Source organism: Liolophura sinensis, chromosome 8 (assembly GCF_032854445.1).
Source record: "Liolophura sinensis isolate JHLJ2023 chromosome 8, CUHK_Ljap_v2, whole genome shotgun sequence".
Taxonomy (NCBI): domain Eukaryota; kingdom Metazoa; phylum Mollusca; class Polyplacophora; order Chitonida; family Chitonidae; genus Liolophura; species Liolophura sinensis.
Genome location: NC_088302.1, coordinates 57,216,747 through 57,231,961, shown reverse-complemented (window position 1 = coordinate 57,231,961; position 15,215 = coordinate 57,216,747).

Sequence of the window (15,215 nt, the reverse complement as noted above, 5' to 3'; positions counted from 1 at the left end):
GTGCATGCTCAATTTTCAGATCAGTGTTAACAGGTTTCTATTCCATTTCCTATCTCTACTTTGGAGCGATCGGTTTATTTGCCTGTGTGCTAGTCGCCTTGCTGGTCAGTATAAGTACGGGTAAGTTTTAAAGACGTATAGTTTGTTACCTTAATCAGAGATAAGTAGGTTTACGCTTACTTGACGTGATGATATATAATCTTACATATCGTCACAGAAGCGATCGTACACAATGACCTTAGCTTACAGATAATCATGACAATATGACAAGATCAGAGATAACAAATTAGCTACAGATCATTAGTGATGAGACAAAGCCTTACCGATTACCACTGTGGCTTGGTGAGATATAATCTCACAGATCACCTTAACAGATAAGCTCACACATCGCCACCACAACGTAACACGATGATAGACAAGCTTACAGATCACAATAACAACGTAGCACGATGAGACATAAGCTCACAGATCACAATAACAACGTAGCACGATGAGACATAAGCTCACAGATCGCCATAACAGCGTGACACGCTGATTTATAAGCTCACCGATCACCACAACAACGTAACACGATGATAGACAAGCTTACAGATCACAATAGCAACGTAGCACGATTAGACATAAGCTCACAGATCACAATAAAAAACGTAGCACGATGAGACATAAGCTCACAGATCACAATAACAACGTAGCACGATGAGACATAAGCTCACAGATCGCCATAACAGCGTGACACGATGATTTATAAGCTCACCGATCACCACAACAGCGTAACACGATGATAGATAAGCTCAAAGATGACCATAACAACATGACATGATGACAGATAAGCTCACAGATCACCATACTAACGTGAGGCGATGATAGATAAGCTGATTGATGACCATAAAAACGTGACACGATGGTAAATAAGCTCACAGTCACCACAATGTGACAGGATGATAGATGAGCTCATAGATGACCATAACAACCTGACGCGATGACAGATAAGCTCACAGATCATCACAACAACCTGATATGATGATAGATACACTCTCAGATAACAACAACATGACATGATGATAGATAAGCTTACAGATCACCATAACAGCGTGACACGCTGATTTATCAGTTTACAGATCCCAACAACGAAACACGATGATAAATAAGCACACAAATCACCATAACAACGTAACACGATGATAGATAATCTCACAGATCACCATAACAGCCTGACACGATGATAGATAATCTCACAGATCACCATGACAACCTGACACGATGATAGATAATCTCACAGATCACCATGACAACCTGACACGATGATAGATGATCTCACAGATCACCATAACAACCTGACACAATGATAGACAAGCTTATAGATCAGCATGACAACGTGACACGACGATAAATAAGCTTACAGATCACCATGACAACGTGACACGATGATAGACGAGCTTATAGATCAGCATGACAACGTGACACGATGACAGATCACCATAGCGACACAATGAGAGAATCTTACAAATCACTATAGCGACCCTCGGTATGTAGTACCACTGACTGTTTTAGGTGGCTGGTCGACCCTCGGTATATAGTACCACTGACGATTATAAGTGCTTGGTAAACACCTAAACTGCTTGACCTTCGATTTGTCGTGCCAATGTTTTTTTATAGGTGGTTGTAAAACGGCTGTGCAAGTCGACCCTCGGTATATAGCACCTTTGTGGGACAATCTCTGCTGTTGGATGCCAAAGTCATGGAGAAGACAACTTAGATTCAAAGGTCATTCCAGGTAATGTTATATTTTTGTATGTACCGAAGTATTTATTCCTTTTTAGTTGAATTCATCGTATCTGTTATATATTTTGTGTCACAAACCCCCTCTTACCTGTCTAACCTTTGCCAAGTAAAGAGATTTGATAAGCAATATTCGACGAGTTGATCGTCAAATCTCACCATGTGAACACGGCTGTAGTTAACCTTATATATGCCTAATTTCTCTTTCACTCTTTACCACATGGTCAAGGTCATCTCTCCACGAAAAAGAACCGGAGGACGAGCCTATGCGCTTAAAGGACACAATTTCCTAACACAGCACGCTACAGGCTTTTCATCATTATTCAAGATGTATTGTAGAGTTGTGTTCATTAGTCTACCATTTCTTTTATTGAATGCCCACTTTCATATCAGAGCTGTTTGTAGCTGACCACTTTTTAGCAATATTCCCTGGTGGTATAGCCAAATTAGAGAGATGACTGCTTGGATAAGGGAGATAACTATCATGACTGTTTTATGCCTGAATATATACTCTGTTTTGTACCTGAATAAGTACTCTGTTTTGTTCCTGAATATGTACTCTGTTTTGTACCGGAATATGTACTCTGTTTTGTTCCTGAATATGTACCCTGTTTTGTTCTTGAATATGTACTCTGTTTTGTACCTTAATATGTACTCTGTTTTGTTCCTGAATATGTACTCTGTTTTATACCTGAATATGTACTCTGATTTGTACCTGAATATGTACTCTATTTTGTTCCTAAATATGTACTCTGTTTTGTACCTGCATATTTACTTTGTTTTGTTCCTGAATATGTACTTTGTTTTATACCTGAATATATACTCTGATTTGTACCTGAATATTTACTTTGTTTTTGTACCTGAATATGTACTCTCTGTTTATAGCTGTTGGAATGTTTAGTCATAAAACCGTATTCAGTAAAATGTCCGTCAACGAATAATGTTGTACTATTTCATTGTCAAAAGTATTTATTATCTGCCTTGTAAAATGACAAGATCTTAAGCGGAGGATCCAAATCCCATTTGAGGCCGTGAACTGGTAGTAGGATATGCAAAGTCAATTTTCAAAGACCTATTACATCAATTAAGTTAGCATCACAATATTTTTAACAAAAGATACTTACCTAGAAGTAGAATTACATACACGTGTTTAGCAGTTTCCGGTGATGTGAGAAAGAAATATGTGTCTAACATCCCGTGATGTGGGAGAGAAATGTGTGTCTAACATCTGGTGATGTGAGAGGGAAATACCTGTCTAACATCCCGTGATGTGGGAGAGAAATAGATGTCCAACATCCAGTGATGTGGGAGAGAAATACGTGTCTAACATCCGGTGATGTGGGAGAGAAATACCTGTCTAACATCCCTTGATGTTGGAGAGAAATAGATGTCCAACATCCAGTGATGTGGGAGAGAAACACGTGTTTAACATCCAGTGATGTGGGAGAGAAATACCTATCTAACATCCGGTGATGTAATAGAGAAATACGTGTCTAACATCCCTTGATGTGGGAGAGAAATACGTGTCTAGCAGTCCAGTGATGTGGGAGAGAAATAGATGTCTAACATCAGGTGATGTGAAAGAGAAGTACGTGTCTAACATCCTTGATATGGGAGAGATGGGGGAGAGAAATACGTGTCTGACATCCCGTGATGTGGAAGAGAAATACGTGTCTTACATCCAGTGATGTGGAAAAGAAATACGTGTCTAACATCCGGTGATGTGGGAGAGAAATACCCGTCTAACATCCGGTGCGTCAGGTCCAGTACTTGGTCCACAACACCATATGTGTAAACATTGAGAGGTCCATATTAGTATTACAGAAATATACTGCTATAATGCAAGAAAAACTATAAAAGTATCTCAGTTAAGCTTTCATTGCAACTGTTCATATAAACAAAGGGGTAATATTAAAACTGCACGATAACACTGACCCTATAATTACAAGTAGTAATTAAGTTGCTGATATGTTTGGCAAAGTTTTAGAAACTTTGAATGGAAGCGCTTGAAAGTAAAGCATTGACTTTTTCAGCAGCAATGTTTCAGGACATAGGCTCGTCGATGTTAGTACATCATCTAGCAAATTAGGCCAGACAGTATATGTAGGCTCCCTGTACGCCAGGTAGAGGCATCTCTCGGATATTGCCATTCATAAATGGCCGATTCGTACATATACAAATCCAAAGCAGACGTGCTGTCCAGGGAGTCAGTCGTCTATTTTAAATTCAGAAAATTGAGATGTATTTCTTTCATTGCTCCGTTTATATAAGGATGATGTGCCGCAGGAGAGGTACATGTATATGACGTTTGGTGAATGTAAAGAAAAGGGATTAACAAAGCTGAAAATTGTTCAACATATTCTACAGGTAGTCATATTCATGCATAAATAAAAAAAGGTCTGGGGGCCTCCATGGCCGAAGTGATTAGCACGTCGGCGCGGCGTAATGACCCAGGAGCTTCTCACCAATGCGGTAGCTGTGAGCTGAAATCTACCAGCAACCTGCAAATGGCGCGAGAGTTCCCCCCACCGGCTCTGCCCGGTTTCCATTCACAAGAATGCTGACCGCCGTTATAAGTGAAATATTCTCGGGTACAGCGTAAAACAACAATCAAATAACAATAAATAAATAATAAATAAAGGCCTGCTAACAAAGGAGTTCTACTTTGATGTATGGCGTTACTGAATTTCACGTAGGTGTTTTTAGTCAGAAATTCGAGTAGTTCTATGAGCCGTAACAAATACCAAGAACGGTAACATGAATAGAGTTCACGAACTATAGATGCCTTGTGCGCTAGTACACCGCGACCAAAAATGAGACATACCAAGAACGGTAACCTGGATAGAGTTCACGAACTATACATGCCTTGTGCGCTAGTTCAACGCGACCAAAAATGAAACATGGTAACCTGAATAGAAAACGATGATAGATAAACTTACAAATCACCATAGTGACTCCCGGTATGTAGTACCACTGACTGTTTTGGGCGGCTGGTCGACCCTCGGTATGTAGTACCACTGACTGTTTTAGGCTGGTCGACCCTCGGTATAGAATACCAATGACTGTTATAGGTGTCTGGTCGATCCCCGGTATAGAGTACCGTTGACTGTTATAGGTGGTTGTAAAATGGCTGAGTTGGTCAACCCTAGATATATAGTACCACTGACCGTTATAGATGGCAGGTCGACCCGCAGCATATAGTACCACTGACGGTTATAAGTGGTTGTAAAACGCCTAAACTGCTTGACCTCCGATATGTCGTGCCATTGTTTTTACAGGTGATTGTAAAACAGTTGAACAGATCGACCCTCGGTATATAAGCGAGCTAATGCAGTTTAACATTGTGAATTAGATAAAGTGTTCTAACTTCATTTTCCGCGCAAGAATATGGACTTCCAACACCTTCCTGTGTAGAACTTGTGTTGTTAACTGTCAATAACGAAAGGCAATTTTGGAAGCGAGTATGACTAATGTTACAGATATCTGAATACAGGCGACTGGTTAAAAGAAACAGTATTTCTATGTACGATAAATGTATGGGATACCATTGCCTATTTTGCACGTCTTGGGAATCGTACAATTTACAAAATATTTTTGCACATCCGTGACCAAAAGAGAGACACGCCATGAAAGGTAACCTGAATAGAGTTTCGAACTAAAAATGCATTGTGCGCTAGTTCACCGCGACCAAAAATGAGACATACCAAGAACATTAACATGAATAGAGTTTCGAACTGAATGTGATTTGTACTTAGTCTTGTACTTTTACAGTCTGAATTTATCTTTTTTTAAGCAGGCTCAAAAATAAAAGAAGAAAAACTCCCAGAAAAAGAGTCCGGGAGGGAGTTTTTCTTTTCTTTTTAAGCAGACGAAAAAAAATAAAGAAACACTTCCAAAAGAAGATCTCGGGACCCGAGATAACAAAGCAATCGGATTATAGCTTGGTTATGTCGGTGTCTGATTTAGTTACCCCGAGATAATCACCCAATGATATTGTAACATATATGAGTGTTTCAACAAAAAGCGCTAAACAAAACGTAATCCTGTTGGCTTATTATGTCGGGGCCCGAGATTCTTTCACGGCAGTTTATCTTTCTATTTTCGTCCACTTCAAAAAAGAAAAATTCCCTCTCAATCTTTTTTCCTGGTAGTTTGTCTTTTTTTCTTCGTCTGCTTAAAAAAAGGACAAGAAAACCTTAACCCGATCTGTTTTTCTGGGTGTCCTGGGAGCGGGTGTTCTGGGAACGGTGTCACAATTTGTACCCATAGGAATACTTGAACACTAATGATTTATGGTTCCTCAAATTTCCAAATAGATGTTATTAATACTTTTACTTGTTTGCATAAGAATCACGAAAACAATCGACTCTTCACAAGCTCACCCAGTAACTTCTCTCACCTTTTTTTCTGGTGAATTTATATCTTTGCTTACAACAAAGTACGTGCAGAAACTTAGTTTCAATAAAGCAGGCCTAAAACGTTTAATGTTACTTTCATAAAACTCTTCTAGGCCTAGCCGATGATTTGGACAACATTAAGTAGTACTACCTAATGCATGCACATAATTAGGCTCACATCAAATCTGTGTTATTTTTTTGTTGTTGTTGTATTACTTGTGTGCACTGGCTGGTGACCTTCTCGTCTCCTAACTAGTGTTAAACCGGTTTGCTAAGCGATTCATACTTACCGGCAAGGACACCTATATCTGTCTTGACATGGATCTGATCGAGGTCATGGGGCGTATGTGACTTAACATACAGCATGCGGAGGTTGGGAATTACATCACATCTGCACGGAGACCCTGGCAGTGCTTGTCAGCTGTACACAGAGACGATGGCAGTGCATGTCAGCCATACACTGACAACCAATAAGCCAAACTGGCTAGGCAGAATAGACCCATTATCACGTCATACCTTATAAAATGTGAATTTATGTCAAGAGGGAAGATAATTTTGCCTCTCACATTCCTCAACCACACTTTATCGGTTAGAAATTGCTTCTTTTGATCAGCTGTATTTACGTCTGTAGTGTTCTCGTCTATGGAGAATGGAGAGTATACATTTTAAACGTCTCAATCACGGGACGCTTAATTTCACTTAATTCTTTATTTATTTATCGAGGATTTTCGACATTCACGGATCACTGGCGGATCTCCTCGAAAATATATGAAATACTCATGTAAGGGTATGTACATCATTCCCATGGCGTTTCCCAATTCATTAATGCGATAAACTAACAGGAAACAGTTGGATAAAAAAGGGACCATACATCACAATGACCCTTATGTCCCCAGTCCCCATAGTGTTACCCGTGGTAAGGGACTACATGTATATATCACAATGACACTTATGTCCCCAGTCCCTACAGTGTTACCCGTGGTAAGGGACTTATATCACAATGACACTTATGTCCCCAGTCCCTACAGTGTTACCCGTGGTAAGGCACTATATATCACAATGGCACTTATGTCCCCAGTCCCTACAGTGTTACCCGTGGTAAGGCACTATATATCACAATGACACTTATGTCCCCAGTCCCTACAGTGTTACCCGTGGTAAGGGACTATATATCACAATGACACTTATGTCCCCAGTCCCTACAGTGTTACCCGTGGTAAGGCACTATATATCACAATGACACTTATGTCCCCAGTCCCTACAGTGTTACCCGTGGTAAGGCACTATATATCACAATGACACTTATGTCCCCAGTCCCTACAGTGTTACCCGTGGTAAGGGACTATATATCACAATGACATCTATGTTCCCTGTCTCTACAGTCGTACCCGTTGTAAGGGACTATATATCACAATGACACCTATGTCCCCAGTCCCTACAGTGGTACCCGTTGTAAGGGACTATATATCACAATGACACATGTTCCCAGTCCTTACAGTGTTACCCGTGGTAAGGGACTATATATCACAATGACACTTATGTCCCCAGTCCCTACAGTGTTACCCGTGGTAAGGGACTATATATCACAATGACACTTATGTCCCCAGTCCCTACAGTGGTACCCGTTGTAAGGGACTATATATCACAATGACACTTATGTTCCCAGTCCTTACAGTGGTACCCGTTGTGAGGGACTATATATCGCAATGACACTTATGTTCCCAGTCTCTACAGTGGTACCCGTTGTAAGGGACTATATATCACAATGACACTTATGTCCCCAGTCTCTACAGTGGTACCCGTTGTAAGGCACTATATATCACAATGACACTTATGTCCCCAGTCTATACAGTGTTACCCGTTGTAAGGGACTATATATCACAATGACACTTATGTTCCCAGTCCTTACAGTGGTACCCGTTGTAAGGGACTATATATCACAATGACACTTATGTCCCCAGTCTCTACAGTGTTACCCGTTGTAAGGGACTATATATCACAATGACACTTATGTCCCTACAGTGTTAACCGTTGTAAGGGACTATATAACACAATAATACTTATGTCCCCAGTCCCCACAGTGTTACCCGTAGTAAGGCACCATATATCACAATGACACTTATGTCTCCATTACCTACAGCGTTACCCGTTGTAAGGCACTATATATCACAATGACACTTCTGTCCTCCGTTCCTTCAGTGGTACTGGTTGTAAGGGACTATATATCACAATGACATCTATGTCCCCAGTCCCTACAGTGTTACCCGTTGTAAGGGACAATATAACACAATGACACTTATGTCCCCAGTCCCTACAGTGGTACCCGTGGTAAGGGACTATATCACAATGACACTTATGTCCCCAGTCCCTACAGTGGTACCCGTTGTAAGGGACATTATAACACAATGTCACTTATGTCCCCACTCCCTACAGCGTAACCGTTGTAAGGGACTATATATCACAATGACACCTATGTCCCCAGTCCCTACAGTGGTACCCGTTGTAAGGGACTATATAACACAATGACACTTATGTCTTCAGCCCCTATGGTTTTAACCGTTGTAAAGGACTATATAACACAATGGCACTTATGTCCTCCGTCCCTACAGTGTTACCCGTTGCAAGAGGAAGTTCTGCTGACATCTCTTGTAACCAGGTTAGGCGGGTGTCGCAATCAGAATAAAGGCTAGCTGTATTTATCAGCGTTGAATCTATGGTTAGTTAATTATGACATGTATAGTCCCACTTAACTCATCGTCTAAAGTCAGATCAGAGGCAATCACTAAGATATATGTAATATATTATGGACAGGGATTTAAGAAATACAGAGTGATGCTCATCAGGAAAGAGACAGTGATGCACACCAGGGGAGAGAGTGATGCACACCAGGAAAGAGGTTGATGCACACCAGGAGAGAGACAGTGATGCACACTAGGAGATAGTGATGCACACCAGGACAGACAGTAATGCACAGGAGGAGAGACAGTCATGCACACCAGGAGAGACAGTGATGCACACCAGGAGAGAGACAGTGATGCTCACCAGGATAGAGACTGTGATGCACACCAGGAAAAACAGTGAATCACATCAAGAGAAACAGTGATGCACTCCAGGAGAGGGTCAGTGATGTACATCAGGAGAGACAGTGATGCACAACAGTAGAGAGGGAGTGATGCACATCAGGAATAACAGTGATGCACATCAGGAGAGACAGTGATGCACACCAGGAAAGAAAGTGAAGCGCACCAGGAGAGAGGGAGTGATGCACGCCAGGAGAGAGAGTGATGCACACCAGAAAAGACAGTGATGCACACGAGGAAAGACAGTGATGGACAGCAGGAGAGAGGGAGTGATGCAAAAGAAGGGGAGAGAGAGTGAGAGAAACAGTGATGCACTGGAGGAGATTCACTGATGCACACTAGGAGAGAGGGAGAGATGCACACCAGGATAGACAGCGATGCCCACCAGGTAAGACAGCGATGCACACCAGGAGAGACAGTAAAACACACCAGGAGAGAGACAGTGATTCACACCAGGAGAGAGACAGTGATGCACACCAGGAAAGATAGTGATGCACACCAGGAAAGATAGTGATGCACACCAGGAGAGAGACAGTGATTCACGCCAGGAGAGACAGTGATGCACACGAGCAGAGAGGGAGTGATGCACACCAGGAGAGAGAGTGATGCACACTAAGAGACAGAGTGATGCACACCAGGAGAGACAGTGATGGACAGCAGGTGAGGGAGTGTTGCAAAACAAGGGGAGAGGAAGGGATGCACACCACGAGAAAGACAGTAATGCACACCAGGAGATAGGGTGTGATGCACACCAGGAGAGAGACAGTGATGCACACCAGAAGAGACAGTGATGCACACCAGGAGAAAGACAGTGATGCACATCAGGAAAGAGACAGTGATGCACACCAGGAAAGAGGGAGTGATGCACACCAGGAGAGACCTTGATTTACACCAGGAGAAACAGTGATGCACATCAGGAGAGACAGTGATGCACACCAGGAGAGAGTTAGTGATGCACACCAGGAAAGACAGTGATGCACACCAGGAGAGATAGTGATGCACACGAGGAAAGACAGTGATGCACACCAGCAGAGATAGTGATGCACACGAGGAAAGACAGTGATGCACACAAGGAAAGAGGGAGTGATGCACACCATGGGAGAAAGTGATGCACACTAATGGACAGAGTGATGCACACCAGGAAAGACAGTTATGCACACTAAGAGACAGTGATGCACACCAGGAGAGACCTTGATTTACACCAGGAGAAACAGTGTTGCACACCAGAAGAGACAGTGATGCACATCAGGAGAGACCTTGATTTACACCAGGAGAAACAGTGATGCACACCAGGAGAGAGTTAGTGATGCACACCAGGAGAGACAGTGATGCACACCAGGGGAGAGTTAGTGATGCACACCAGGAGAGAAAGTGATGTACACCAGGAAGGACAGTGATGTACACCAGGAGAGACAGTTTTGCACGCCAGGAGAGACAATATTTGTGAATATTTTAAGCATGTGTTCTCTTTCAAAGGCAAGTGTGGGGCTAGTTTATGGATAATGTTGAGTGTCTTTATTTTTAGAACCACATGCAGGAAATGAATTGTAAGCAATTATGTTGTACTGAAGTAAGTGGGCGTGAAGGTGAGTTACACGACATAAGACGTTAGCATGAAGAGTTTTTGTTGTTGTAAATGTGCATATAGACAAACCTAAAATATCCCCTGTGTTTTATACACACATAGACATAAGCATTTTCTTTCTTGTTTAAGGTAATGAATTGGTGAAAGTTTGTGCATTTGCAAAATACGAGAACTTTTTAAGGCCTTTGATTCAGAAATATCACTTTCAGTTGAGTTTTGGAAGGTGTATATATGGTCATACAATATCAAGAAAGGTGTTATGGTAGGAGCATTTTGACCCAGGGCTACATAGGTAATGTTTAGCGACGGATTATTTCTGGTGCTTTCTTAAACACTGGTGATACTGCTTTTTGTACAAACTTTCACAGCTATTTTCAAACAGTACCGGCCAGAAGCCAAGTTCAAAGTGCCTGTTTAGCGAGTGAGTGCTTGGGGTTTAACGTCGTACTCAACAATTTTTCAGTCATATGACGACGAAGGAATCATTCGGGTGCATGTACGTGTAATGTGACTTCTTGTTGCAGGACGGATTTCCACTGCCCTTTTATTTAGTGCTGCTTCACTGAGACGACTTACCGAAGGCAAGTAAGCCGCCCCTCCCGAGCCATTATACTAATACGGGTCAACCAGTCGTTGCAGTATCCCCTTCATGCTGAACGCCAAGCGAGGAAGATACAACTTCCTCTTTTAAAGTCTTAGGTGTGAATGGATCAAGGATTGATCATGGATCTACCGGTCGGTTTGATACAACGCATTCCCGTGCTTATGATATTCCACAGTTTTTACCTGACAATCAGGTCATTGGCTGCTGAACTTACCTGACTAACAAGCTGTGATCTCAACTGACCTAATTTCCCTAAAATATGAAGCCAATGCACACACTGTGTATAAGCATACAAAGCTGACGTATCATCGCTACCCCGCCCCCTCCTCTCCTCCGCTAATACTGACTAGACATCTACCAGCGACGACGAATGTGATGCTGCCTTCCGTTACTTGGTTAAGTTCCGTTCATTAGTGGTATTTGTGGTGGTACATTATCGCTAATACTCTCCATTCCGTTCATTAGTGGTACTTGTGGTGGTACATTATCGCTAATACTCTCAGGTCTTTTCCATAACAGTATAACTTCCTCTTCAAGTATGGCAGGCCCTATCTTCCGCGAGAGAGCCTCATTCACCTCCATCGACTACACCATTTTCGGGCTTACGGTGGCTCTTTCATCCGGCGTAGGAATTTACTTCGCCATCTCCGGTGGGCGTCAAAAAAACGACGGCTGAATTTTTGGTGGGCAACCGAAATCTACACGTGGTGGGCAACCGAAATCTACACGTGATTCCAGTGGCGCTGTCTCTTATAGTGTCCTATGAGTCGTCAATCTTAATGCTGGGTTTTCCCGCAGAGATTTACGCACACGGGACTCAGTTCTGGATGATTCACGTAGGTCTACCACTTACATTCTTGTGCATAGCTCAAGTCGTCGTTCCCCTCATACATCCTTTAGGAATCACCAGCGGGTATCAGGTAAGATGCTACATAGGTATACTTTCATCTCATCGTGTTCACTAGAAGTGGGTCATGGCTTAGTGGCGTTTGTCATAGCCTAATTCCAGCCTTGGACGGGGATATATAGATCCCCCACAAACAACCTCATAGTCTAATCCCAGCCTTGGACAGGGAGTTTTAGACCCCCCACAGACAACCTCATAGCCTAATCCCAGCCTTGGACAGGGATATTTAGACCCCCAACAGACAACCTCATAGCCTAATTCCAGCCTTGGACGGGGATATATAGATCCCCACAGACAACCTCATAGCCTAATCCGAACCCTGGACAGGGATTTTTAGATCTCCCACAGACAACCTCAGAGTCTAATCCCAGCCTTAGACGGGATTTTTAGACCCTCCACAGACAACCTCATAGCCTAATTCAGCCTTGACGGGGATATATAGATCCCCCACAGACAACCTCATAGCCTAATCCGAACCCTGGACGGGGATTTTTAGATCTCCCACAGACAGGGATTTTTAGACCCTCATAGTCTAATCCCAGCCTTGGACAGGGATTTTAGACCCCCAACAGACAACCTCATAGCCTAATCCCAGCCTTGGACGGGGATTTTTAGATCTCCCACAGACAACCTCATAGTCTAATCCCAGCCTTTGACAGGGATTTTTAGACCCTCCCCCCCCCCCCCCCACACACACACAACCTCATAGTCTAATCCCAGCCTTGGATAGGGATTTTTAGACCCTCCCCCACACACAACCTCATAGCCTAATTCCAGCCTTGGACGGGGATATATAGATCCCCCACAGACAACCGCACAGTCTAATCCCAGCCTTGGACAGGGATTTTTAGATCTCCCACAGACAACCTCATAGTCTAATCCCAGCCTTGGACAGGGATTTTTAGACCCCCCCCCCCCCACAGACAACCTCATAGCCTAATTCAGCCTTGGACGGGGATATATAGATCCCCCACAGACAACCTCACAGTCTAATCCCAGCCTTGGACAGGGATTTTTAGACCCCCCCCCCCTCCCCAACAGACAACCTCATAGCTTAATTCCAGCCTTGGACGGGATATATAGATCCCCCACAGACAACCTCATAGTCTAATCTCAGCCTTGGACAGGGATTTTTAGATCTCCCACAGACAACCTCATGGTCTAATCCCAGCCTTGGACAGAGATTTTAGACCCCCCCCCCCCCCACAGACAACCTCATAGCCTAATTCCAGTCTTGGACGGGGATATATAGATCCCCCACAGACAACCGCACAGTCTAATCCCAGCCTTGGACAGGGATTTTTAGATCTCCCACAGACAACCTCATAGCTTGGACGGGGATATATAGATCCCCCACAGACAACCTCATAGTCTAATCTCAGCCTTGGACAGGGATTTTTAGATCTCCCACAGACAACCTCATGGTCTAATCCCAGCCTTGGACAGAGATTTTTAGACCCCCCCCCCCCCATCCCCACAGACAACCTCATAGCCTAATTCCAGTCTTGGACGGGGATATATAGATCCCCCACAGACAACCTCATAGTCTAATCCCAGCCTTGGACAGAGGTTTTTAGATCCCCCCCCCCCCCCCCCCCGCCATACAACCCGTGATAGACGACGCTTGTATGAGATTTTGCTCAGCTCAGTCAAATGATCATTGAAGATCCGAATGTCTTCCACCAGCGGGGTCTCCGTGGCTCAGTTGGTTAGCGCGCTAGCGCAGTGTGATGACCCATAAGTCTCTCACCAATGCGGTCACTGTGAGTTCAAGTCCAGCTCATGCTGGATTCCTCTCCGGCCATTCGTGGGAAGGTCTTGCAGCAACCTGCCGATGTCCATCGGTTTCTACCCACCATAATGCTGGCCGTTTCCACCCACCATAATGATGTCCGCCGTCAAGTGAAATATTTTTGAGTTCGGCGCAAAACACCAATCAAATAAATAAATAAATAAATCTTCCACCAGCATGGTGCACATACATTTTGCCGAGCACTTCGATTTCCTCCACTCATTAAAAAAACCGCCATCGTATAAATGAAAGTTCAGATAAACTTTGAAAGTTAAAATTAGTTGTTATTCCCAAACTATCAGGCGGATTGCGTGATGGAGTGCATCTATTACCGTCTGCCGTTTACTACGATAGGAATCTGCCAGTCACTCGGCGTCCTGCTACAGAGATTGTTTATTTGATTGTTATTAACTCAGGTATCACAGTAAATCAATTCATTTAACATACAAGTGATCAGTTTGATATACACAACATCAACCATAAAATGTATCGAATATTTACATGTATTTATTTATTTGATTGGTGTTTAAGGCCGTACCCAAGAATATTTCACATTATCACGGCGGACAGTGTATCGAATAGCGGTGAATTAAAACATGAACTTCCTCAACCTCTCGCAAGTTGCTGAAATAAACGCCCAAAGCCGTTTTTGGAGAAAGCAACACTACAAAATGAGTTATCCGGTTAAGGTGTTCTCATACTACCTGCTGAGATGAAACAAACAATTACTGCGCACACATTGCCTTATTTTCTACATTTTCACCTCCTCCACCAACTATTTCTTGTACAAAAATCAGCTGGAAATATTCAAACACTGTTGACTCAGGTGGTTAAAGCGCTGGCTGCGTTTCGGCTGCACTGGGAACATCAAATGTCTACAATGATTCACAATGCTGAAATGAAAATTAAGTCTATAAACAATGGCTGAAGGCCATATAAAATAAGGGTGATATGTATTTAACTCAGTTTATTTGTACCGACTAGTATAAAAAGTTTATGTAGGTTTTAATATTACATGTTTCCAATCTTTCCAGTATCTAGAATTACGTTACGGCTCCCGGGTCATAAGGC